The sequence below is a fragment of the Rutilus rutilus genome (genome assembly GCF_951802725.1).
Source record: "Rutilus rutilus genome assembly, chromosome: 1".
Lineage (NCBI taxonomy): Eukaryota > Metazoa > Chordata > Actinopteri > Cypriniformes > Leuciscidae > Rutilus > Rutilus rutilus.
In genome coordinates, this window is record NC_140209.1 from 50,136,767 (window position 1) to 50,163,351 (window position 26,585).

Below are 26,585 nucleotides of genomic sequence, written 5' to 3' on the forward strand. Positions count from 1 at the left end.
AGTAATATTTTGAATTGCCTTTTTTTTTTATCTTCAATATTCATTTGATTTTTTTTTTTTTTTTTTTTTTTTTTGCATTGAATGCTTTTGATTCTTTTTTTTTATATATTACTATTTAGGTTTAATGTTTTATGTTTGTTCCACTTTGTCATTTTTGTGCCTCAGTTTAAGCTTATTTCAATTAGTTAGGTTACATTTTAGAATTTTAGTTTAAGTTTTTCATCTACAGTGTGTCTTTAAGAATTGTTTCAATTAACAAATGTTTTTAATAGTTTTAGTTAACGATAATAACCCTGATAAGAATGTTATGCAAAAAAAAGAAAGAAAAAAAGATGTTGATCCATGAATATGTCCAACTTGTGCAAAGCACAATAAGCTTGGTCTAGGGCGAGCACTGACCATACAGTATTATTAGCCAATCACAAGCTCTGTGAAGCCTGGGACATATTAGGTGAATCTGACTCAGGCGGATAGAGGAAGCACTTTAATAGCATATTTCTCTTCCTTCTGCCCACTGTTTGTCCGATGGTACCCTAACACAGTGGTTCCCAATTCCAGTCCTCGTGACCCACTGCTCTGCACATTTTGTATGTCTCCCTTATTTAACACACCTGAACCAGATCATCAGCTCATTAAGGAGAGACTCCATGAACTGAACTGAGTGTGTCAGATAAGAGAGACCTACAAAATGTGCAGAGCAGTGGGTCACGAGGACTGGAATTGGGAACCACTGCCCTAACAGAGCACAACAATGGACCTCTTTCTCAAGTGTACAACTCTCTTAATGTATCTACTGCGCCCAGATTTGTTGACATCAGTATTTCTGGGTCCTATTTAAGGGTACGTTTACACAACAACGATATGCTTAAAACTGAAGTTTTTCCTTTGAGTTTTCCGCATGCAGACGACACTATTGTCAAAACGATCGCCATTCACAGGGTTTTGTGCAAAAACGAATAAAAACCTTGTATTCTGCTGCCAGGCCATTAGATGGCGATGAAACACGATAGACTGCACATGTAATATGCATGCGCATGACGTCATCGTCCTCAGAGATTTGCGTTTTTGTCGTTTACACAGAGACCGTTGTAAAAAACGTGCACTTTGAAACCCGTTTTCAAAACTTTGCGTTTTCCAGCACCCAAAACGCCGTTGTCGTGTAAACGAACTGCCAAAGCGCATAAAAAGTTTTACGTTTTTAGTTGAAAACGGCCCCTTAAACAGTGCTCTAGCCATTCATCAGCTCTAACTGTTGTTGCTATAAATTTTATTTGCGACCATGCACATGTACCTTCTCAAAGCCAGCCATAAAAGACATAGTATGTAAGTGGGCGTGACCTCCACTCTGCTTATGTTTAATTCATCAGTTTGTCTGTGACCCCGCCCCTTCCTGCAGTGCTGGAGCAGCATGTGCTGTTTATTATGCTGCTGAATGAAGAACCAGCCCCAGCGTGTCCTCATTCTGTCTCCTTCATAGGGGGAGCGACCAGTCAGCCTCCTCAGCTTCAAATCTGCAGATTTGCACAAGCACTCTTTGATATGACATTGCTTAGATGGCTAGCATACTTCTCTCCTCACCGTTTGTGCAAATTCTCCATGCAGGTGGAGAAGCAGAGAGAGAGAGAGAGATAGTAGAAGGATGGATGGATGGATGGATAGATAACACCCTGTGCTTCAATGGAGTCTAGGACTCCCTCTGAGGAGCTGGTGGATTCCAGCACTACGCTGGATTATTAATGACTGTCTAGCTGAGAGAGAAAACTCAACCCCAAGAGCGCACACATACTGACAAAAAGAAGGGAGTGGCTGAGAGAAACAAGCACAGGAGACAAGATAAAGAGAAGGAATTGTAATGAAAGAGTGAATCGCAATGGGAACGAGCGATTGAATGTGCCACAAAGTCGAGGAATGAAAGTAAAGTAGAAACGCATTGTGGACACGTACAAACGTTTAGCATGCGCTGACTGGTCCACAACACCCAGCATGCAGGTGAGATGACAGCGAGTATGGAAATCAGCTAGTGATAAAACATTCAGTGTTTGTGTGTGTTTTAGGGTGTGTCGTTCTGTGTGGGGGGGGAGGTGGAGAGTAAAATGTGGCTGCGCAGTTGAACGTTGTTTACACTAGCTTCAGTAAACCTTTCTGACTGCCTTTGTTTGCATGCACAAAGATACCTCATGGATTCAGCTGAAACATTTATGAGTTTGCTCTGTTTCCCATCATCTTCACTCATGTCGTGTTCTTTAGATTCTCGTCACGGATTAACACTTTCAAATTCAATCCTTTAGAATCCTACTGTTGATTTCTGTCAGGCACAATCCATCTGCAGAACACAACCTACAGGGTCCGTGAGACGTAAACCTTAATACTTCAGGCAAAAATGCTTCTTGATCAGCTTTTTTTGAACAGCTGAGAACTATTTTAAATTTGACAGTCTAAAAAAATGCAATGCTATTTGTGAGATGGTCAAAAAGCAGCACAGGATGTGATCATTTGCAGTAATTCTCAATGAAATTAGTCTTGTTTAAAGGGGCATTCCACCCATTTGAACATTGTTTTTTATTTAAAGTGGGTCATATATGTAGTCGAAATGTAAAATAAATTTTGAATTTGGTGCCGTCGTGACCGAGGAAAGACAAAAAATAACTTCAGGACGCATTTGTATGAAAGACAACAACTCCCACAATGCACCACATTGCACAGCTCCGCAAGCCACTCCCACTAATCCAGAAAGCGCATATCTGCCTATAAGAGAAATCACTCTTCCGTCTACAAGTCTAGCTACCACCAGAGCTTGAAATTCATTTCACATTCACACAAAATGTCTAGTTAGTTGGCGAACTCATTACTCCTCGTTTGTATTTCTTTCGAAAAGGTGAATTATTGCCTCGGCTGCTCTTCGCTATAATGCGGCTTGTAAAGGTAGCCACATACACCTGATTCAAGCATTAGACTTCCGAAATCCTCTTCTTCTATATCATATTGAGCACTCTCCTCCGTATTGTCATAACTTTACATCTGTCTCCACAGCGCCTGTTAGCTTAGCTTCAAACAAGATGGAGGATATTGCTTTCAGTTTCAGAGAGTAAAGTCCCACCCACTGATCTGTAATAGGCTAGGTCTGTAGCGTGAGCGGGTCCCGCCCCTTGGGAAAGATGAGGAACTAGTGCTTGTAGTCTCAACAGAAATCCCCCCTTCTTACACTTCCTCCTACAATGACGCAAAATGACGATTTTTGCGTCATTGTAGGAGGAAGTGTAAAAGGTAATAACGGATTTCTCCCGTCTCAGGGGAAAATGAGAGAGTGTTGCACGACCATTCAATAGTATGACTGGGTTTCTAACAATGCAAAGCTTAATGCAAATGGGTGGAGTGTCCCTTTAAGGATTTTGGTTTAAAGTTGGAATAAAATCAAATTAACTTTGTGCTGTGGGGATGATGTAATTTTGTTGGCCAACGTGGATGTTATAGCATCATCTGGTTTCCCTTAACAAACAAACAAAAACAAAAAAAAAAGGATTTTTCCATTGGCTTTTGGATTATTGCAGAAAATAAGCTGTGATTCTTACATGGTTTGTTTATCAAGATAAACTTCACTAATGAACACAACTTTGAATGAATTTTAAAGGCTAAATAAAATCTGCAGAAGAAATAAAAGCTAATGTTAGGCTATAAATGAACTACGCCATGATCACATAACTTCACCATCACTATCACTGAGAATCCAAAAACTCTTTCAAACTTTGTGTGTCACAATATGGTAGTAAAGTGAGTTGGAACTTCTCTTTCTTCCATATTAGAACTGTACTAATTGAATAGTTGGAGTTTGAGGTTTTCCAGGAAAGTTTTGGATGAAGTTGTGTGTAGGTAAGTACAGTGTTCTTCCCTGATGAAGCATTGTGGAGAAAATGGCACTCAAAGCACTTGAGCCAAAATAGTCTGACCTGTAGAAAAGAACGAACAAAGGACTGAACCATATAAACCAGACGTATACAAACCACTCTGTTTGGGTGCTTTCAGAGAGTAACAGATGAGAGCTATTTGTCAACATTGCCTTAAAGAACCTCATTGACAGTTATCAGACGTTCGCCATTGTCACATTTGTGTTAGCTAGAAACAAATAATAAAATGTTTTGTCTTAAAAGTCTTTATCAGGCAAGGGGTCTTGCTCAATACATTCCCCCTCATTGTTTTGAAGCAAGTTTTACTGATGAATATTTGTTCCAGAGCTATAGCTCACTTGCTGGCACATCATAAATGCCTTTTTCTCTGGATTCCTATATTGCTTGCGTTATCGTCTTGGTGTTCTCTGGTTGGCTAGTTTCATATGATCTAGTTTCTCTGTAATGTTTGGGCACAGTTTCAGTTGTTGCTAAGAACTTGAGCTTGAATCAAGCTGTTGTTTCATGAAGATACATTATTTTTTATACGCTTTGCAAACTTCTTTAACGTCAACCTGAAATGACATTTGGAGTCCATTTTCCTTCCGTAATGCCTCATTAAATAATTTAATATCATGTGACGTTAAACGGACCAGGAATGTGTGGGAAGACTTTATGAAGATGATTGAAGGTGGATGTTAATCCTCTAGGCCAGGGGTTTTCAAACTGGGGTCTGCAAGAGGGTTGTAGGGTGTCTGGAAAATCAGAGGAAAAGATTCAAGCTCACTACAAACTTAAACTTTTTTCTTTCTGTCACATCCCTGCTATCAGTTTCGCTGTTCCTGATGGTGACAGTGTTTCCGTAAGGTAGTCACACCAGTTTAACAGCGGGGACGGGTTCCAATGAGTTTCTCAGTCTAGGAAGTCTGTTGGCAATGTGTTTTGTGTAAACATTACAATTTTCTCTACTTTCATTACAGAGCATCAATTTTACTGTTCGTTTGTGAGATGCACTGCCTGCAATTAAGTCAGTAAATTTGCGTATTTTTTCAGGCCCTGTGCCAAATGACTGAGGAAATGGCGACACCTATATTGTCAGATTGTGGTTATTTGTATCCTTTGCTTTTCACTCTTTTAAAACTGTGTGATAAAAAAAAAGTCTATTTCCAATTTTTCTTTTGTTTCTTTTTGTTTTATATAGCTGCAGATTTGCTTATTTGGAGGGTTGCACAATTTGGCCCAACAATTTATTACACATTACTATAAAATACTACTACTGCTACATTTTTTATAATATTTTTGTTTTGATGATGATGATGATGATGATAATAATAATAATAATAATAATAATAATAATAATAATAATAATAATAATAATAATAATAAAATGTTAAACCAAATAGGAAATATTAATATACAGTTCATTTTAAAATATGTTGTATGGTGGAGAAAATACTGTTAATACAAATAAAGCTCTTTATATAAATAAAGCTGATTATGCTATGTTAGCAGCTTGACAAAATATTGTTATCTCTGAGGTATAAATATGTTACTCAAACAATAAGACTAACCGTGTTGAGCTATATAACAATGATTAGTTTCTGTCGACAAAGGTTTCCAAACAGTTGCTCGCCTGTCTAATAAACATAATATTTTAAAGCGTCTTTATTTCCATGGTGTCTACATTTCTACAACAAAATATGACACATGTTCTAGTGGTTTTGGGATATTTTAATCCAAAAATTGTTAACTCACAGTTTTAATTTGTCAAATAAAGTGACCTGTATGAGTAGTAGATCAGCACTTGCGGCTATTTCATTAGGATAAAACAAAACAAAACGTTTAGAGACAAAAAAAATAAAAATAAATTTAAACGTAACTGTAACAAAATTCAAGTTCAGGGAAGGAGGCGGACATTAAACGAAACATAATTCATAAAATAAACACAAACAACAAAATGAAAGGAGCGGCTGCAGCATATAAGCATAATAAAAACAGCAACATAAAATGAACATTTAATACATTAGCTCATCCATGAACGTGATTTCAGCCCGAGTCCTGTCGGATTATTGTTTTGCATACGCGACCTCTAGTGGCGAAACTTCCATACTGTGCCTTTAAATGTAAACTATGTTGTTTTTCCAAAAGTAGTTTATAAGTGACCCCAACTGAGAGCTAATGCAGAGATGAGCAGCATTTACTGTGAACTGAGGCTGTCTGAGGAAGGGAAGCTAAAAAGTGAAATACAAAGGCAAAGAAGGGCAGAAGCCAAACAGAGAGAGGCACTGTTGTAAACAACCACCTTCAGGCGCTCAGACACATTGTTCTGATAAAGCTCCACTGTGACGCATAGAGTTGTATATGTTTGTGTGTGTGTGTGTGTGACCATTTTTAAACTACGTGCCAAACCTGGAGATCCTTAATGCAGGCTTGCTAGCATTAGCCCTAGAGGCTGATAACATCTGGAGTGGCTCAAATCACCACCGTCCTCCCCCCACTTCAGACTCCAGCAGTGGAATTCCTCCCTCTGCCATGGGGGGAACGTTTAACATCTAATACCACTAGGGAATCACAGCAAAGTGGAGCATGATAGCAAACCCTATTTCAGCTCTAGAGAGCCCCTTTTGAAGTGGAAATTGTGTCCCTAGGAGTCATATGCCACCATGGAGTGGTCAAAAGAAGTCAATGACCAATTTCTCATCCTCCATTGTACTGTCATTTCTGGGTCCTTTTGAAGTGACTAATGCTTTTCGTTCTACAAATAACGACATGAGGACATGAAAGACGACATCTTTACGCAGCGCTTTTATAGGGCACCATACTGAGACTAAAATGGTGGCATTTAAAATTTTATGTTTTTGAGAATATGATTTAAATTCATATTTACTGTTTGTCAGCATTTTTCATTTGCTTAAGCCGTAATATCCGAATCATGAACGCATGATTCGTATGAGCCACTTTTAAAGTTGTTAGTCTGTTATTTGTCCATCATGTCCATTATATTATATTATATTATATTATATTATATTATATTATATTATATTATATTATATTATATTATTACTACCGCTCAAAAGTTTGGGGCCGGCAATATTTCTTTTTTCTTTTTCTTTTCTTTTTTTATAAAGATGTCTCTTTTAGTCACCAAGGCTGCATTTCTTTAAATAAAAAAATACACTAAAAACAGAAATGTATTGTAAAACATTATTACAATTAAAAATTATTTTAAGATATTTTAAAAGTAATTTATTCCTGTGATGGCAAAGCTGAATTTTCAGCATCATTACTCCAGTATTCAGTGTCACATGATTCTTCAGAAATTCTTCTATGCTGTTTTGCTGCTCAAGAAACATTTATCATCATTATAAATATAATATGCCTAATAATTTTTCTCTCTCTCTCTCTCTCTCTCTCTCTCTCTCTCTCTCTCTCTCTCTCAGATCTGTTTGATCTGATGGCTGATGTTCCTGAGATGTCACAGCCTTTCCTTTCCTTAAAACCCCCCTTTTTTTTTAGTAGGGAAGGGACGAAAAAAAGTATTTCTCTGTCTTATTCTCTCTCACTTTCTCTCCTGGTTAGTGAGATTTGTCCTTGTGAGGGCACAGCGCTCTCCACTGTTTCAGCACACTGTGCTGGCTAAAAATACCCTCCACCCCCTTGGCTCAGCATCTACTGCCCAGTGTGGGCTAGAGAAGGAACGAGGAAGGGAGACCAAAAGGCACTGAGGGTGGGTGAGAGATAAGAAAAGGGGTTTGAGTGAACTCAAGCTCTTTCTTTTGAGTTCCTGCAGAGATTCTTCCACCCCCAGGTATGACGGTGAATACAGGGCTATTTTTGATGGAGATTTGTCATGCTGAGAACCTTGGAACACTACCAAAACATGATGTAGGTGTGCAGCAACTCCAGGCTAACATTGTGTATTAGCCAGGTGTGATACAACTTTCAAGCCCCAAGTAACTTTTCTACCCACACTAAATCTGAAAATTATGTGTGAAGGGACAGAGCCATTCAGATTTGATGTTTAGTATGCAGCTATAGCCTCTTTTGCACCGGTTAGTTCTAGGAACTAGCCACCAGGGTGGTTCCCCCGATAACTAAATGTACCCCTAGGGCCATTTTCCTGGTTGCATTCACACCGGCAGTAGGAACTCTTAAAGGGATCGTTCGGAGTAAAATCAACCTAGGGTCCTCGCACCATGACCACTTGCGTATGGAACAAATAGGTTCTGTTCTCATAAAACGAGGCATTGAAAAGTTTGTAAGTACATCAGGCGTTTATTTAAATAACACTTGCCTGACGGCTCATGCTACTGCTAACCTGACGTCGACGTCACTTCAGTGGTTTGGGAAAAGCACGTAAAAGTCCTGACAGAAAGCGATGCATAAGGATGTAGTGTAATGACGAATTATTATTTTTTTCCGAAGTGTTGACAACTTATTGTTAACTAATAATTGTTGCAAACTGGTACTACCAACAAAATATTAGTGCATTCCTGGAACTGGGCGTCGTTACACTACATCCTCGTTACCCTGTTCTCCCATTCTCCGTACTCTGAAGTAGGAGCTAATTTAGTTCCCCCAAAATGAGTTTCTAGAACTAAAATCGTTCCCAGTTTCTGCGGTGCGAACACGCCAAAAAGTGAGTACTTCCGCCATTAGTTGTAGGAACTATGAAAAGGTTGTAGGAACTATGAAAAGGTTCCTCTGGTGAGAAAGCCCCTAATGTATAATGGGATTTTGGACTGATTTCACAGAGTGTGACGCAATAGAATTTGATACTGAATTACTGACAAAATGTCTTGTTGCTTGTTGTGACTGGTGCTGTTCAGAAATAGAAAAATGTATAGACCAATAAGACCAATCAGTAAATCAGTATCAATATAATCTGTAACAGTTTTGAAGCTTGTTCTTTCTTTCAAATAATGCTGTATATTTGCTGAATCTACAGAATGAATTGGAATTATATTATAGTTGTTAGTTCTTGTTGTCGTGGTTCTTGTGGCAGTCCGAATATAAGACAACAAGACAACATTTCTTTCATGAACAGTGTAGTTTAATTCACAAGCGATCAACTTTGGTTATGAGTAGGTTCTGTTAATGAATTGGACAAGAAGACTCGCAAACTCACAAAAAGTCATCGAATGGAATCAGTCTACTGAATCTTTCACTGAATAAGCTAATGAAATAAATATTCTGACTCACTTTCTGATTATGCCCCCATTAGCTTGTCCTATATACAAAAGGCAGACTTTACGGGAGCTGCCATGCTAATCGGAAACCTTTTAGGGCTAAATGTCCTTCAAGGTCAGAGCAGATGATTCAGAGAATCATTGGCCTGGAGGAGTGACTCCTTTTAATGGACATGCTAATGAGTCCTTAATTGAGTTGTGGAGAGACGTCTCTGTTGCACCTCTCACCACAAATGAAGACATCTCGGGAGAGCATTCATGCAGCCTGATTCCTGGGATTCCTGAGGGATTCCTCCCAGAGATCATCTGTGGGACAAATCTGGTTGCAAGTTAACTAAATGAATCAAGGCGTTAGTTTTAATTAGATGAAAACATGTAGGCAATGTTAAGAAAATGAATAAAAAAACAAAAAACGGACTTCATGAAAGATTAAAGACTAAATGAAAAAGACCCATAATGATATTTCTAATAGACCACATTTAAATTAATTAATATTTAATTTGTCAGAAAGCATATGTTGCAAGTTATATGCCATGTAAAATTTGTTTCTTCACATACAAAATGAGTTGGTAAAAACGAGCATGAACTTGGAGCAGTGAACTCCTCACAGAGCTTTTGGGTGTGTCGTCTTCAGGTTATTCAGGTCTTTTCAAATCATGTCTTGTCTGTATTTTTTGTCATGGGACTCATTTCCCCTCTAGATTGGTTGCAAAATTCCTGTTTTTCCCTATGAATTCCATTACAATACATTTAGTATGCAGTCACTTCCTTAATCAGAAGATGTGTTGCAGTTTGTCTGGTTGTTCCATATAGTTGCGTTATACGTTCCCATGTCTCTTACTATTATGAGATGAGTGGATTTGTATGACTCACTAACATAAGCTCAAATATCAACAGATGAGTAGTTATGCATACTTTAATAACTAGTAGCCTGAAGTCTTAACTTTCCTTGGTTTCTTTTTTAAATAGATTATATGATTGATTAATGTGTATTTTGCTGTTCCGATGGGTCAAACACACAGTATGTGAGAGAAAATAAGCTTTTCACATCTACACATACTTGGAGGAGGATGAAGTATCTAGTTTCAGAGAAGATTTGTAAACCAACCCGTGACAATAGAGACTGTTCAGGCTCGGTAAAGGAAAGAGAGACAGAATCTCACCATGTTTCTTGCCAAGAGCACTAGGTGACTGAGTTGTTATGAAATTAGTGATGGATTAGCGGTTTCTTATTACCTAAATGTGTCATCGCTGTTTATGATCCTTGCGGTTAAGGTGAAGTTCCTGCCTCCTCGACACGTCATGACATGATATTTATTGACTGCCCTTTTCTAGAGTGAAACCATATCCTGAATATTGTGATAAAATGAATTTTGAATTGAATTATGGTTAGGGTTAGGTTATTTAATAGATTGTTCAAGTGGTTTCTTTCATTCCAAGTAGGTGATTCTTGGCCGGAGTGAGCTGTATGGTGGACCAGACTTGGTTGATGCTGTTTAGTTAAGTCTAGCTTCGTAAGATTACCCTACAATTGGATCAAGATCACGCTGTCCTCCTGACTTCCATCTCAGTGACCTTTGACCTTCCCTTTACACATACAAGAGCTCCAAGGGTGACCTACATTGTCATTCAGAGCTGGGTGTGAAATTGCAATTTTCCGCCTGGTTGATGCAGTAATGAGAAATTGATGTAATGAGACAGCATTTAGGAGGAGGAGAGCTCTTTTCCAAATGCCACACTTTCAGTGTCTTTTGTTTCTTGAAGACCTCCATGGCTACGTTCACACTGCAAGCCTTAGGGCTCAATTCTGATTTATTGCCCAGATCCATTTTTTTTCTATACATGTTTGTTCGGCTGTTCACATTTTTTTAAATGTGGCCATTATCAGATTCGAGTGTGAACAGATCGTGATCCTGAACTGACCCACATGCGCAAAAGAACAACAAAGGAATTATTAGTAATTAAGTAACCTCCGTAAACACGGAGGTTACTTAAGTCTGTTACGCGTTTATAAGGTTGTGCTGCGGAAGCCAGTGAATTTGTGCGCAGGTGATAAGAAGGACGCAGATGAGGAGAAAGAGAGCAAAGTCTTTCTCATACAGTTTTTCCTTAAGTTTTGCTTGTATAGAGCTTTCACCATGATGTTTATGAGTATAACAGCTCATAGTCCCAGCACTGACTAACTTCGCTGCGCTTTGCATATTCACAGAGTGATCAAAGAACTACCGCTATGGAAAATCTTTGGAGTGACTCCATCAGCACAGAATTGCAACAGTGACAAATGTCGCTCTAGAGCAGGGGTGGGCAAACTTTTTGGCTCAAGGGCCACACTGGGTTTTAAAATTTGACAGAGGGCCGGCCCAGTAGCAGATTATGAAACACGATCTCATGAAAGTGCTATATACCACAAATTAAATTTCTCGTACCATTTAAACGCCAAAAAATATATATTTTTTGCGTGCATATGCTGCGCACTGTAAACCCATTAGTTAGGATTAGGGGTGCGGAGTGCAATTTTTTAAAAATATTTGAAATAATTTGAAAGATATTTTGAAAAATGTCAGTAACCAAACAGTTGATGGACCCCATTTACTTCCATAGTAGGAAAAAAAAAATACTATGGAAGTTAATGGGGTCCATCAACTGTTTGGTTACCGACATTTTTCAAAATATATTCTTTTGTGTTCAGCAGAAAAAAAGAAATTTATACAGGTTTGAAACAACTTGAGGGTGAGTAAATGATGACCGTATTTTAATTTTTGGGCAAACTATCCCTTTAAGTGCGTATCATATGCACGCGAAAACTGCGTTTCATAAGAACTACAAATACAATTCGTGGTATTCGAACTTTCATGAGATCGGGCTGAGCAAACACATTTACGTTGTGGCAACGTCTGCGCGAAATTCAGCAACTGAGAGACGACATTCTGACAATACATTTTTTTTATGCTAGATATCCCCATTTAGCATATGTTATGTTTTGAGGTTAATTTTTAATTAGTCAGATGTTTGATAATTATAGCCTATACTTTTTAAATATTTTTTATCCTTATTATTATTTAATGGGCCTAACCGTAAATTAGAAACAAAACACCTAAGTGTACACTTAGAAGAGTAAAAATGACAGAAGGTTACGTTAATTCAACTTTATTAAAACTGCATGGCAATCAATTTGCACTTCCAAAAGTCATACATTTGTGGAAAAAACCCCCGAAATAAACGATTATACAAATTTATTTTAAGTATAATAAAATAAAACATAAAAAGCAAAGGCAGATCAGAACATTTAATGAACAAAACCGGGTTCTGTACATGGCAGACAGGGGAGCGTAAGCGTAACGTTAGTCGAAAGCCGGGCGATAAAGGAGGATACATCCACAAATCCAGAGTAACGTTAGCAAAACTAAATAGCAGACAAATCAAAGGAAAAACTAAACGTGTGCAAGCGGTTACCGAACATTTTTTTCTCTGTGAGTTTTCAAAAAAAGAAATAAACATTAACGTGCACCAAGTCTATGCGCTTAAGTTGCTGTCTGTTTGGTTTCCATGGTGACGCGTCTAGCTTGTTACGTGACACACCGCAGCCACAACAGCGCTGAATGAATGATGATCTGCTTTTATGTCATTTTTCCTTTTTTACATTTGCTAGCTATGGCATGAAATATCTGATATTCCGATTGTCAAATATATGCAACACAATATATATATAACGCAAAGTATTGCAAGAAAAAGGCAAAATGAATGCGATCTTTAGACAATTTTTTAAATACTCGACGGGCCGGATTAAACAGCCTAACGGGCCGTATGTGGCCCGCGGGCCGTAGTTTGCCCACCCCTGCTCTAGAGTGACACAAAAGTCGCATGAATCACTGTTATGAAATAAACCGATCCGAGTCGAGTATTGTAAAAAATCTGATCGGATTTGGGCAACTTTTTGGGCCACTTTTGCCTGCAGTCTGAGCGTAGCCTTCCTTGTTGTCCTCTTTTTCTTTGAGTGCACTTCGCCTTTTATGAAGTATCTGATAAAAGCTATTTCTGAAGCAATGTCTATATAAAATTAATGGCTTTTTCTTCTGTAATACAGCAGTAACCTTAGTGCCATCACCTGGACACCAGTTGGGTCTTTGGTAATTTGTTGTTTAAAGGGTTACTTCAGGATTTAGCATTAAGCTTTGTATTAGTAGAAAACCTGTAGTATTTTCGAATTACCATGCTTTCCACCCTCATATCCCCCTGAGAGGAGAGATTTATGTATTTTTTGTCTGGAAAAAATCCTCCGATGACGCAAAAATCGTCATTTTGCGTCATCGGAGGATTTTCTGGCCAGAGGCTAAAGACTACAGCCAGTAGATGGCGTTGTTCCGCATGTTTTCAGCCCGCCCATAGAGGGTGGGGTGGGATCTCACTCACAGAATGTAGGCTACACACAGTGTCAGCTGTCTTTCTTTGGAAGCTAAGCTAGTAGGCTCTTGTTCTGTGGAGAAAGCTGAATAGTAGGAGAAAGCTGAGTAAGTATGGGTAACCATCCTCCTTTTCCCGGACATGTCCGGCGGGCGAGGTCCGCGAGGATCGTTCAAAATGTCCGGGATTCGGCTTTTGCTTTCTGCGGTCGCCATTCATTGTTTACATGCACACCTCATGTTTCAATCTAACTGAATTCATTCCGATCGGTGAATCTGAATGTAGTGTTTACATGAACGCTAAACAAGTGATCGGTTGATGTGCGTTTTTTAACATTGCTAAGAAAATTCCCGCACCTCCGTTGCGAGACCGGCGCGTCTCAGTAATGACGCCACCGGCCTCGCGCCGTTCTCCCGCGGCCGTCAGCCTCGTCCTGCTCACCACAGTAAACATAATGAATGGCGACTGTAGAACGCAAAATCCCGAAAAAATTTTGGGCGATCCCGAAATCCCAGGCAGACACGTCACGGAGACTCACTGGTAGCCTAACCTTGTTTTCAACTGCGCTGTCTTACCAGTAGGCGTGGCCTCCTAGGGCAGCGAAGCAAGTGCATTCTGGGAGTTGTTGTCTTTCATCCACATAAGCCAAAAATACATTTTCTGGCTTTTCTCAGTCTAGAAAGCTCCAAATTAAAAAATTTCTTCACATTTCTTCTACATAAATGACCTATTTTAAATACACATTCATCTTCCCAGAGGTGAAGTATCCCTTTAAGTAATTAGCTTTGTTCTATGTCACCTGTGTTCAAATTTTCTGATGCCAAATTAGGCAGCATGTTATGTGTGTGTAATATTTTGACTCTTTGACAATATAATGATAGCTCTTCTCAAATGTGTTAATGGGACGAATGCAATGTTTTGTATGCTGGAGTTTTAGTGTGGGTCAATTAATGGTTCATAAGATCCCAAGTTAAAGCTTGTGATGGCACAGATGGATGTAAAGCACAATTTTGTTTGTCCTACCGAACTGATGATCTGAAAGATCTGGATTAATTGACTCAGGGCGTTGTGGCCTGGCGGGTGTACTTTTGAGTCCCCCTTAACCTTGAAAGGATGACTGGTTTGTCAGGGTGGATTTGGTTTGATTCAACACGCGCTTTGCACGGGAACTGTACGTCATGTTTGCAAATGAAACCAAGAAGCATTTAGACTGCAATTTCAACTTTTAGGCTAACTGTCTTTCATGTTTTATTTGTGGTAGTAATATTTCAGATGTAAATTCTCATCATGATTTACCTGTTGCTTTTTTTTTTCTCAGCACTTTTTAGGATGAACTTGCAGTGTACAGGCTATTCATCATGGATTAAATAATTGAATTAAAATGCTAATTGTACATTTCCAGTTGTATCCCAAGTACCAGTCCTCTTAAAAAAAAAAAAATTTTTTTTATTTAATCTGTAATGGGTGTAGGTTTTTTTTTTTTTCATTTTCGTTTTTCCGGCTATTTTAGCTCTTTTCGTTCAGTCTCGTTTTTTTCTGTTTTTGAGAGCAAAGGGCCTGTAGCAGTCCATAGGAGTGGAGTGGCGCCCCCTCTTACCCTTCTTGAGTCCATAAACCCACAAGCCTCAAGCCACAGTCTGGGCCCTAAAGGACAAAGCACATCAGGATGTTTTTAAAAGTAGGATATGAAGCCATGATGTAGCTGGCGAAGTGTTTGTGTGTGTGTGTGTGTGTGTGTGTGTGTGTCTGTGTGTGTGTGTGTGTGTGTGTGTGTGTGTGTGTGTGTGTGTGTGTGTGATTGTGGATGCTCATAGCGGCCTACTGGGCAGCCAATGTAATGTTGTTTTTGTTGTGATAAATGTGTTTAGCTCTAGGGACAGTGGCCAGGGAATTTGTCACTGCCGTTTTGTTGTTGGGAATAAGATTACATGTTGAACTTGTGAGGAAATTACAGGTTCTGTAATTGAGTATCCTACATGACAAAATACAGAATGCTTAGTTTAGAGATTTGAACCTGATAGATATGTGGACTCAATATGTTTTTCATTGTAATATCTGGCTGACAGGGTCGCTTTTTACGACCTTTGTGTCAAAACCTGGATTGACAGTATTTTGGATGTATTTTGTTATGTACTGGTGAGTACTGTTTCTTGTTGTATTCTTGCAGTTTGCTTGAGTATTATAGGTCAATTTTGACTTCTGTGATTATTAACTCACTCGTAAGATTTCTATTGGAGTCTTTTAGTGAGGAATCGGACAAAATGTAAGGTCACACAGGTTGATGGAACACAACTTTTTCAGATTTCAAATACAATTTCACATAACTGGACTATAGGTCTAGTTTTACAAAAACTGGCATTTGTATCATAAATATGAACATCGTTTGACGCCCTTTATAACTTAGAGGACCTATTATTTTCTTTTTCTTTTTCAAGTTTCTTTTTTTAATGTTGCTGTTTGAGCATGAAAAAGGCCTGCAAAGTTATTCTCTGTATCAGTCAACACTGTTTCTGAACTCCCTGAATCGCCTCGATGTAGTCTTAAGTTTTCTCCTGGGAACATTCACTTCACAATATTCCTCATTTAAATAATTCCCCCCCAAGGCATGCACAAAAAAAGGGGCGAGGCCTGCTTGACCAATCACAACACACTGGTCCAGCTGATCAATCAGAGCACATTGCACTTTTCAGAAGGAGGAGCTTCATAGAGGCTGGAATTAAAGAGAGCGTTACTGACAGACTGGGAAGAGAGGTGCTGCAACAATGTAAAATATGTGAAAAATGTATTTTTGATCATTCAAGCATGGAAACCTATTCTAGTATCACAAAATCAAGACTGTGTATAATGGCATAATTTGGCCTCTTTAAGTATGATTTTTGACATGATTGTTTGTTTCCCTTTTTAGTGATTTGGTGTCCATGCTGTTTGTGCATGTCGAAGGTTCTCTCGGCCTTGCACATCCGACAAAAGATAGATAGACTGGTGAGTGGTGGTGGTGATGCATTTTTCCATCCTTTCCTCCCCTACTTCCCAACATGCAGTAATCAAGATTTATCAGATCTGAGGCAGATGGTTTTCCAGAATGCCAGCCGCCGCCCCCCTCCCGACCTTCTTGCTGGATCCTGAGCCCTGGGCCCAAGTGTTTGTCTAGACTTGAGTTATCCGCCTCATCTAGGAATGACAGCCCCCCCCTCCTCATTCTCCTCCAACCCTGCATGTCCCAGAGGAATTAGGGTCATCCATCCTTGAGTACCCCTATCCCTATGTTGCTAAAAGTATCTCAACACATGGCAGAGCTTTTCGTAGAACTGCATCCTGCCTTATGGGTTCCACAAAATGACAAGAAATCCTTTTTTTTATTTATTTTTTTATACTTCTGATAATGGCGGCACATTCTAAAGCCAGCACAATGTCAGAGTCCTCAAGGGTTTCTAAGTGCTTTTGGAAAAAAACTCTTTTATACAATGAATGCCTGGAGTAATGAGATGAGGCCGTATTTTAATTTAAACCACAAGACTTGAAAAGGAAAAAAAGGGCAGGCATGACACGCTCTCATTATCAGCTGGCTCGTGAATTGGCCGTAGCAAGTGGCGGGACACGTGTCCCTCTCTTTGTTTAGTCGGAGGCTGAATTGGCGCCTTGGATGGGACCTATTCATGGCTGGACATAAGGCCGCCTTTGAGAGCGGTGGCTTGCTGGCCCTCATTATCCTTATTGTTGCATTCCATTACACCTCATTTTTTTGTCCCACTTCAACGGGGACTTTGGACAAAGCCTGCAGTGTGAGGGGGAGCAGTCAAACCAAAAAACGGCAGAACTTCGAAGGTGAAGGAATTGTTAACACCTCCATCTGTCAGAGGATCTCATTATGTATCTGCTGTCACATTAAATGCATTGCAGAATCTGATAATAGAGTATTATATTAGGCAGCCAAGTAATATAATCCAGACTATATTCCTCTCTATTTGATATGTCGTAGATGGAAGAACTTTGCTAGAGAAGTCAGCTATTGTGAGTCATAGTGTTTAGACTCGCAGTGTGTGTGCATGGCTATCGTGTTTGGAAATGTGTGTTTATGGCTTGTCTTGGTGTATTTGGGTTGTGGGTAGGGTCAAACTCATGAAGAGCCTGTTGCAGATGCCTTCAGCTAGTGATGTGGTACTCGAGTCCGGTCTCGAGACCGATTTCTGCTTTCTCTGACTCGTCTCGGACTTGTTCCTTAAAAGACTCGGTCTTGACTCGGTCTCGACCCTTCAAAGACTCGGTCTTGTCTCGGACTCGGCATAGGCGGCCTCGTCCCCGTCATTCCCTGAGGTTTTTCCTGTTTGTGCTGTGACGCGAGCACAGGCTCGTAAGTTGCTGATGCCGATGATTTGTCCTCCACTTTCATGGTACCTATGTTTGTGAACGATGTTCTGTTGCCTGAGGCGGGTAAGCCAGATGACACAGTCATTGTTTTGAAATCAGATGATTTGAAATTAGAAGTCACCAATGAGAAAATTATCGCAGCCCAAAAAGATGATTTTTCCCTACGTAAATGTTTTTCTTCTGTCATTTCTGTGGAAGAGGCACGAAAGAGGAAAAACGCTTACTATATGCAGAACGGGTTGCTGATGCGTTGGTGGTGTGCTGACGTTGTGAATGACTCGGAATGGGGTTCTGTGACCCAAATTGTCATTCCGACGTGTTACAGATACTTAGTACTTTCGCTCGCTCATGACCATGATTTGTCTGGTCACTTAGGCATTAAGAAGACGTACCATCGAATTCTGAGACACTTTTTTTGGCCCAGAATGAAGGCTGATGTGGCCAAATTTTGTAGAACCTGTGAGACATGTCAACTCTAGGGTAAGTCAAACCAGGTGATTCCTGCGCGCACCGCTGGTCCCTAAACTAGTGCATGGAGTGAATTTCATTCTTGGTAATGATATTGCAGTAAAATTTTGCACTAGTCCACTAGAATACATACCACTAGAAAATTTTCATTTGCTCTGCATGTCCTAACTATGATTAAAAAAGTCAGGGTGGGCTTAACATGTTGATGACAGAGCAGCACTGTTGAAGCAGTTTAGAAAAATAGGCAGAAGAAGATGATGCATTTTTTTAATGATAGTAAAAGCATAGTCCATATTAAGACGTTAAGACTGCTCCTCTAAACAATTCCCAACCTAGCTTAGGCCTAACTGTTGATTATTAACTGGGGTGACATTAAATCATGAATATGAAAACTGACATGTTTTTATGGTCTTGGTCTCGACTCCTAAAGACTCGGTCTCGACTCGGACTTGCTTAGTCAAAGACTCGGTCTTGACTCGGACTCGACTGTATTTGAAAACCAACGGACTCAGTCTCGACTCGGTCTTGACCCTTCAAAGACTCTGCCTTGACTCGGACTCAGCATAGGCGGCCTCGTCCCCATCACTACCTTCAGCCATCATCCATAATGTTATCAGTTTTTCTATTATATTTCAAATGTATTTTTCCTTATTTTATTAATTTGTTCTAATACAAGTGCCACTAATTGACTGTATTATATTAATTACGTAATTATATTATTAGTAAAAATGAACATCCAACAAGACTACATTTAACTAAACTTTCAATTCTCTTTCTCTCTCTGGCTGTTTTCACTTCATGCGTCACCGAAATATCTGTTCTTCTCACCGCCCAAATCTAGTTAACTCAGACTATGTGTTGCCTCTTCACATAATGGCGGTTTTGTTTCTAACATCTCTCTGAGTGAATTTACATGTGACCGATTTCTCATTCTTTCTGCCTACGTACTGAGGTCCATTACGTCGCCTGTGTAGGAGTCAAGGGCTGCCCTTAGACAAAGTGAACAATCTCCCTATCCCTTCGTCCACCCACTCCTCGCCGTTTCACTAGAGGGACAGTCAGATACGGGGCGGCAGCATACCAGATGTTGTTTTAGTAATGCTGCTGAAATGAGAGATGTTAGATACCTGCTGTCTGATTGTATCCCCTACATGGATAACTACAGCACTGCCGTTGATGGTATCTGGTATCGGGCTAACTTAACTGTCACTCAAGCCCTGATGCTGATTACGGCTATAGCAATCGGACTTGGATTGGATTATTTGAGTGTCAGTAGAAGAATGTTAGATCAAGCTGGCATACAATCTGCAAGTCCTCTTATCTTGGTCAGGCACTGTAAGAGGAGGAAAAGAAGTGTGCTTTTTTTTTTTTTTTTTTTTGTGAGTGAAAAAAGCATTACTGATAAAGCATAACAGGCACCGTGGCATCCTTTGATTAATAGTGCATATGTTCTCATTTGCCTGCTGATTGTGTGTCTGCCTTGTTACCATGGAGATCCTCATATCCTCATGATATATACATATTCTACATATGCTCCGTAACAGAAAAATATAAACATCAAAGGATTTTTATAATCAGATCAGTGCTGAGGCTCATGGAGGATGGTTTTGTTGAACACCTTACATATAGTTATCTCTCTATCTATCTTGCTCAATGAAATGCAGAGGAGAGATGTAGATGCCCTGATCAACAGGGAAATGTGACAACACCCCAGGTGGTTGTTTTATGTTTTGTTATGTTTTGTCTGAGCTTGTGGATCATCCACTAACCTGCTGCCTTTATATAGGGGCTTGTGGTTTTTCTTTAGCTCTGGCACAGCTATGAAAATAAAGACTAAAGTCTGAGTTTAAAGACTAAAGTCTAAAATCTATTTCATTCTTCTTTTTTTTATATATATAATTGTTAGTTTTAACAATTATACAATTGTTACAATTGTTTTCATTATCTTATTTAATTAACTTATTTAATATTATCTTATTTTATCCACTTGAGCACCACAGATCGGTGTGTCAGGGCATGTGCATTAGCCGCTAGTTCACACCTTAACATTTTATGAATCTATTGGTGTTGTACAATTACCCACATTAGCTGTTTTCTCCTTTCTCCAAACGTTCACACAGGAGCTGAAAGAGGGGAATCTGCATGATGCTGAGGCTTGGCTATGCTTTCCCATCTTGCCAATTACATTCTGCTACATGTTGCTTAGAATTAGAGATGCACCGATTACAATTTTCTAGGCCGATTCCGATTTCCGATTTTTCATTGAGTTTGACCTGCCGATACCGATTTTAGCCGATTCCGATAAAAAATTTTTCTAACCACTTTACAGCACACACAAATATTTATTTTCGATATTTTCTTTAACCCTTTCACGCGTAAGTTTAAAATATTCTAACTGACACCCCAACCCCCAGAGTGAGTTTTTTCAAGGCGAACGTTCCCTTTAATGTTTCCATGGCGACGCGTCACGCGATACACCGCAGCCACAATAATACTGTATGACAGATGTGTCGCTTTTATTTCGCTTTTTCTTTATTCAAAATATTCACAAACTTGCTTACCATGTCATCAACTAGCCTATCTGATATTCCGATTCTCAAATACGTGTAAGTGAGTGTGTTTGGTCGTTTAAAAACCTTTGATGGGCGCCGCAATGTTGTTCTGTCAGTCGGATTTACAGCACGTGAATTCATCAGTTTCTCCCGAAATAAATGCAAGAAAGTGGCCGGTGAACTGAGAAGAATAGAGTAAACTTTATAGTTACTTCCACTATGTTTGTCTGATATGAATAACATGTCGCCAAATTATATTTGAATAGATTGTTATTGCTGCTTCCACAGACATCAGTGTGTATTTTACAAACTCCAAATGTATTGTTTTACTCGTGCTTGTGTGTATTTAAATATCTGAAACCTAAAATAAACATTATGAGGTTGAAAACACTGCTTAATGGTAGTTGTGATCTATGACAGCGCTGAACGCGTCCGACTCTGGCTCAGCGCCAGCCAACGCGCGAAAGCACAGTTTGAATCTGGCAGTGATGCGACGTCACTGAACATTATAAATGTGGCACCGTAACGTTACTCTCAGGGGCACAGAGATAAAAATCCCATATATGAGACCGTACCGCTCAAAAGGTTAATCATGCGGCGCCCGAGTGCATTTGACCGGCATAAAATCGGCATATGTCAGACTGACCGGCCGGTCGCCGGTCATGGCCGATCACGTGAAAATCGGCCAATTCCGGTCACCAGCCGATCAATTGGTGCATCTCTACTTAGAATGCTTCAAGCCTCACTGAAGCGGTTGATGTGTGTCTATTTGTGTGGTTGTGAATACATGTTCTACGCTTTAAACAGGCCATTTGTTTTCATGTTTACAAGTACATGCTTATATGGAAAATGACTGTGGGTGAGAGCATGTGGGTCGCTCTATTCCTCCCTCAGTTGCAGTTTTAATGTGCTTTATTGGAATCACACATAATTATACATTCATATTGTATTCGTTGCTGTTAAGCCGCATATAGAGCACAACAGGGTTGCGGAAGTTAAAATACCATTCATTTTCTCCACAGAGGAACAGATTTTTAAAGATAACTTGTAAGCCTTTAAAGACAGACCTATAGTAAGCTCTGAGATTGTTAATTTATGGTATGCTTTTATTAAAGCCATCAGCCTGCATTATTTATACTTATAATGGTTTTTACATCAAAAGATGACATCATTTTGAAGTAATAGGCTATTTTCTATCCAGTTTTATCCAGACCCTCTCTTTGAAACACACAGTAAACACTCACTGCTATGATGGGGTAACAGTTTTGCATATTAATCATGGTTTGGACTCATGGACATGGTACAAACATAGTTTCTCACACTTGTGTGTTGCGAAATTACTGTCGGATCCAATTTAGTCGTCACTGCATCATCTTTTGTTTATCAGTCTCTCTGAAAAGCCTGCATCGAACAAACGAGCAGTGGTTTACTGTCGAAATCTGGAACTTTGTTAAAAATAAGTTAATCTACGCTTTCTTAATGGTAGGATCATAAGGAAGCCAATGCAAAGACTGTGGCAACCCAAAGGCTAAAAACACTGCAAAACATCTTGCAATCCTCAGAGGCATCTCTATTCATTTCTTGGATGTGTTTGCATTGCTCTACTCACTCTACTTTTATGTGCAAATCGGTGGGTGGGGCTAAAGAGGCAATGATGCAGATGTAGGCGTTGATCTTCTGTGAAGGCGGTCTCTCTTCGCACTATGAGCTCATGCTGAGACAAAATCTGAAAAGTCATTTTGGCAGCTTGGTTTCAATAAAAGCTTTTTTTGTACTAACAAGGAAGTTTTGAGTTCTGAAACCTACAAGATTTTTATAGTACAGTGGCTATAAAAAAGTTTTTTTTTCTATTTTCTTGTTACAGAATTCTTGATGAAAAACTATATTACCCATTATTCTGGAAATAAATGTCCAGCAATCAGAGAATCAAAACAAACAGTTGACACAGAACGTGTTTTTCCATTCCAATTGCCTACTTTTCCATTTGTTTTTCTATGTAAACACGCGCTAGACGGACATGTATAACCGTTACTCTCGCGTCTTCTGTCTTTTGCAGCGTCTCGGGCATGACACAGCTTTCTAAAAACGCAAGTTAAAATCGTCACTAGACTGCTTTTCAAAGCAAAAATGCATTTTGTGTGAACAAGCCCTTAGTCTGCTCACTGCCATGAAGAACTATGAATGATGTAAGCAAGTCAGTCTCCCTTTGCTCTCAAACTACTTAAATCATATGTGCATATTTTGCAATAAACAAAAATACTTGTGTAACCAAGGCAGCTGAAAAAGTGGGCAGGCACCGTTAAACAAAAAAAGTGTTCTAAAATTATATGAAATGTGAAAGAGCAATTTAAATCTATAGATAAAAACATTAAACATTTAAAGAATAAGAGATAATGAAAAGTGTGTAATTTCTGAACCACCAATGTAACCAAATAGAGCTGAGTTCAGTCATGATGTTAATTTGTAGGCTAACCCAGAAGGCTAATTCACAATGCATTCCCTATGGGTTTTTAGAATGGTGGTTCTGAGTAAATTAAGGGCTCGTTGCTTGAAAAGACTTTACATTTTGTTCTACAACATAAAGTACAGTCATTTCTCAAATGAATTTTGAAGCCTTTTTTAAAAAGGCAAGTTGCTACATAAAAATGTGGACTCAAAAAAACAAACACATTATCATTACTGAAAAAACATGATAGTTTCTTTTTGTCTCACTTTCTAGATGTTCAGACAGCATCTGGCTATACTATACATTCAGTTTACCCACTCAAATTTCACACCCTCTTTAAAATGTGTACATCTTGATGATCGTATCTTTCATATAAACTGCAGAGCCCTTTATTTTGAAAAGCTACTGCTCTTTATCTCCTCAGCAAAGGTGCTGATGACATTGGCAGATGTCACCCACACACATGGTCTGCAGGTAATGAAAGGTGCGTCTCATCTGTCGGGCCTCATGTTTTGGCTATGGTTTGCAGTATCCGTGTCCCTTCTCCATGCTGTAAGGGGTTCAGGTATCACCCACACAATACACACAACGAAGCCGTATATCAGCACGGAAAGACGAGAAGTTTGTTTGCCCACTGCGCACCAGAACCTTCGACAGCCTGGAAAATGCATTTGTAAAAAAGTAAATAAAAACAAAATATCTGAAATTGAGAAAAGCAGCAAAATTAAAGTTGAAAAACTATGTAATTTCTGCACCACTACTACCACCACCACAGCAGTTACAAACAGGATAGTTTGCACACATGATTCATGAACACTCCCCCACCTGCCATTGGTCAGTCAAACCAGTTAGCCCCACCCTAGCCTCATTCCATTGGTTCAGCCAATGTTGCTGTTGTCGAGCTGGATGTGAAGCTCAAACAAACAGCAATGTTTTGATAGCGCCTCAGAGACCGAGTATTTACACTTTATGGGGGAAATAAAATAACAAAGGCTTATTTATATTAGATGTATGCATAATAAGCATTCAAACATCAAAAAGTCTTATAACATTTAAAAACTAGATACATTTTCTGAAGAATATGTAAGTGGTGTTTGCTAGTGCAAAGTTGCTTACACAATGCCAGGGTGTTGTGGGTGGTTGTCAGTGCATTGCTATATGATTGTCAAAGTGTTCTGAGGGGTTTCTGGGTGCTTGCTAGGGTTTTTGGGTGGTTGCTATTACTTACTGGCCCAAGTCAAAAGGGGGATTCAGACCTTAAGTATATGAGTGCTAAACGCAGAAAAGGTCACTGGAAAAACATGCCTGTGGAGACATTTCTGCAAAAATTATAATACGTTGCTTCTTGTTCGTTGCATACCTTCATAGTGAAATGTCTACAAGACTTTGAGCTCTTTCATCATGACTTGTGTTTCACGGGTCTTGAACCCGAGTGCTCTACATCGCAAATGCAATGCTGTACCAGGTGAAAAAGCAAGTTTACTACATCAGAATGCAAACCTCAGAATGTATTCATTTACAAATCATGCACAATGATTGTGGCCATAACATTGTATTGTGCGAGTAACTGTGAACGTCTTCATTAACTCTATCCCCGCCAGCGTAAAAAAAAAAGAAGAAAGTTGCCAGCCACTGCCAAAATTTTTGGCCCCCCAGAATATTTTATTGTATGAATATCTAAACATACAAAATATCAAAAGTAAGAACCGAGCTGAAAAAAAACAAAAAACGTATTATTCTAGCTAAATGCATCGTGTTTTTGTCAAATACTACATCTGTATCGGATTCAGAACCTAGATGGAGTAGATCGCGTCCATCAACACCCCTAATGCTTGCACAGTCCTAATTATACCTCCCCCTGTGTCGACATTTCAGTAACGTTTGGCAGTTTTAATATACTGTTTAATGTTGTTGATCGCATTATTTTACATATGCATCTGCTTACATATGCTATCGCTTGTTTCTGCTTCTTCTACACGTCTTTTGATCAGGAGACTCTGTACTCTTTCAGAAGATGTGTAATAGCGCCCCCTACCGTATAACAGTAAAAACATGGAAATAATCTGCCCCTGTAATCATAATTTGTGTGAAAAGGATTAAAAGTTGGTGTTTTACAGCCCTTAGTGTTAATTGCAGCTGGAAACTGGAGTGAATTGTAGATAAAGGTACATTTTTGTGGAGTTTTGAAAAATTTAAGGTTGAGGCACGTTTGTTCACTGAGTCTATGTCCTTAATACTAATAGTGTTTCTTGCCTTGGCGAACACTGCTATCTATGCCAACAGATAATTGATGCTCTGTTTGCTTTGTGGTGTTTTTATGTCAAAAAGTTGGCAGCTGTTCTACTCTCATATTCCACCCCCCCCCCCCCCCCCCCCCCCCACTCACTCTTTATTCCTGTCTCTAGAGAAAAAGTAGGCTCCCATGTGTGCAGACGTGGAAATGCGCATGTTGTGTGTTAATTAAATTGCATGTGTAGTGTTCCATGTTTTTAGCGCTATGAAGGTTACACATAGACACCCCCCCTCCAGCAACATGCAGCTGAAGGTGCCGGTGGGATTTGTGGGGCTATACATAGGCTCTCAGGCAAGATATTAGTTTGTTTGGCTAACGGTAGGCTCTGGAAAATGACAGCCGCTGTTTTTGTTATCATGCTTCTGATGTGCTGCTTTTGTTTTCTGCGTCTTATGCAGAGCTGCTGAGGTTTAAATCTTAAGGAGATGGGACTTGGGCTCCTGCCCACAGGAGAACGATTCCAACTCGACCCCTATTGCTGTGACCGGTTTGCTGTGAGGCCCTGTACCTCCTTCTAATGGTGAGTTGACTTTCACTGTCTTTATGGGAAAAACAGGTTGTACAGCAAGGAATCAAGAATGGAGCCCAATGGTTTTTGTTTAGTGGCAGTCTTGTAGATTGGTTGGTTAAATATAACTTATCACTTCTAAGGTTTTAATGCATAAAGCATTTGCTTGTCATGGATATTTCTGGAAAGTTGTCAAGCCTTAATGTTCTGCCATCACATCCTAAACAGTTGTGTGGTTTTCAGCAACATATAATTTGTCTGTCCATGCTAAAAGCAAAAAGGACTTCATGTTTAACACAGTTGATTGCAATGAGATTTCATCGCAATCCAGTATGACTAGTATGGCAAGTCAAACCCAATAGCCTTAGAGAAACTGTTACAGATCAAAGCTTGGACTTGGAAAAGGTGCACATTTAAACATGTGAAATCTTTACCTTGGCTATGCATGGATGCAGTCTCAACTCAAGTGGTAATCTGCA

At 39.4% G+C, this 26,585-nt stretch overlaps 1 protein-coding gene across 1 annotated transcript in view; it reads left to right on the forward strand.

Moving 5' to 3' along the window:
- The window catches only part of tanc2a (tetratricopeptide repeat, ankyrin repeat and coiled-coil containing 2a), a 164,973-nt gene that overhangs the window by 11,640 nt on the left and 126,748 nt on the right, over positions 1 to 26,585 (forward strand). The window contains exon 2 of the mRNA XM_084405786.1: positions 25,997 to 26,118. The gene's annotated coding sequence lies outside the window, so the exon portion shown is untranslated. The remainder of the gene's footprint in view (positions 1 to 25,996; positions 26,119 to 26,585) is intronic.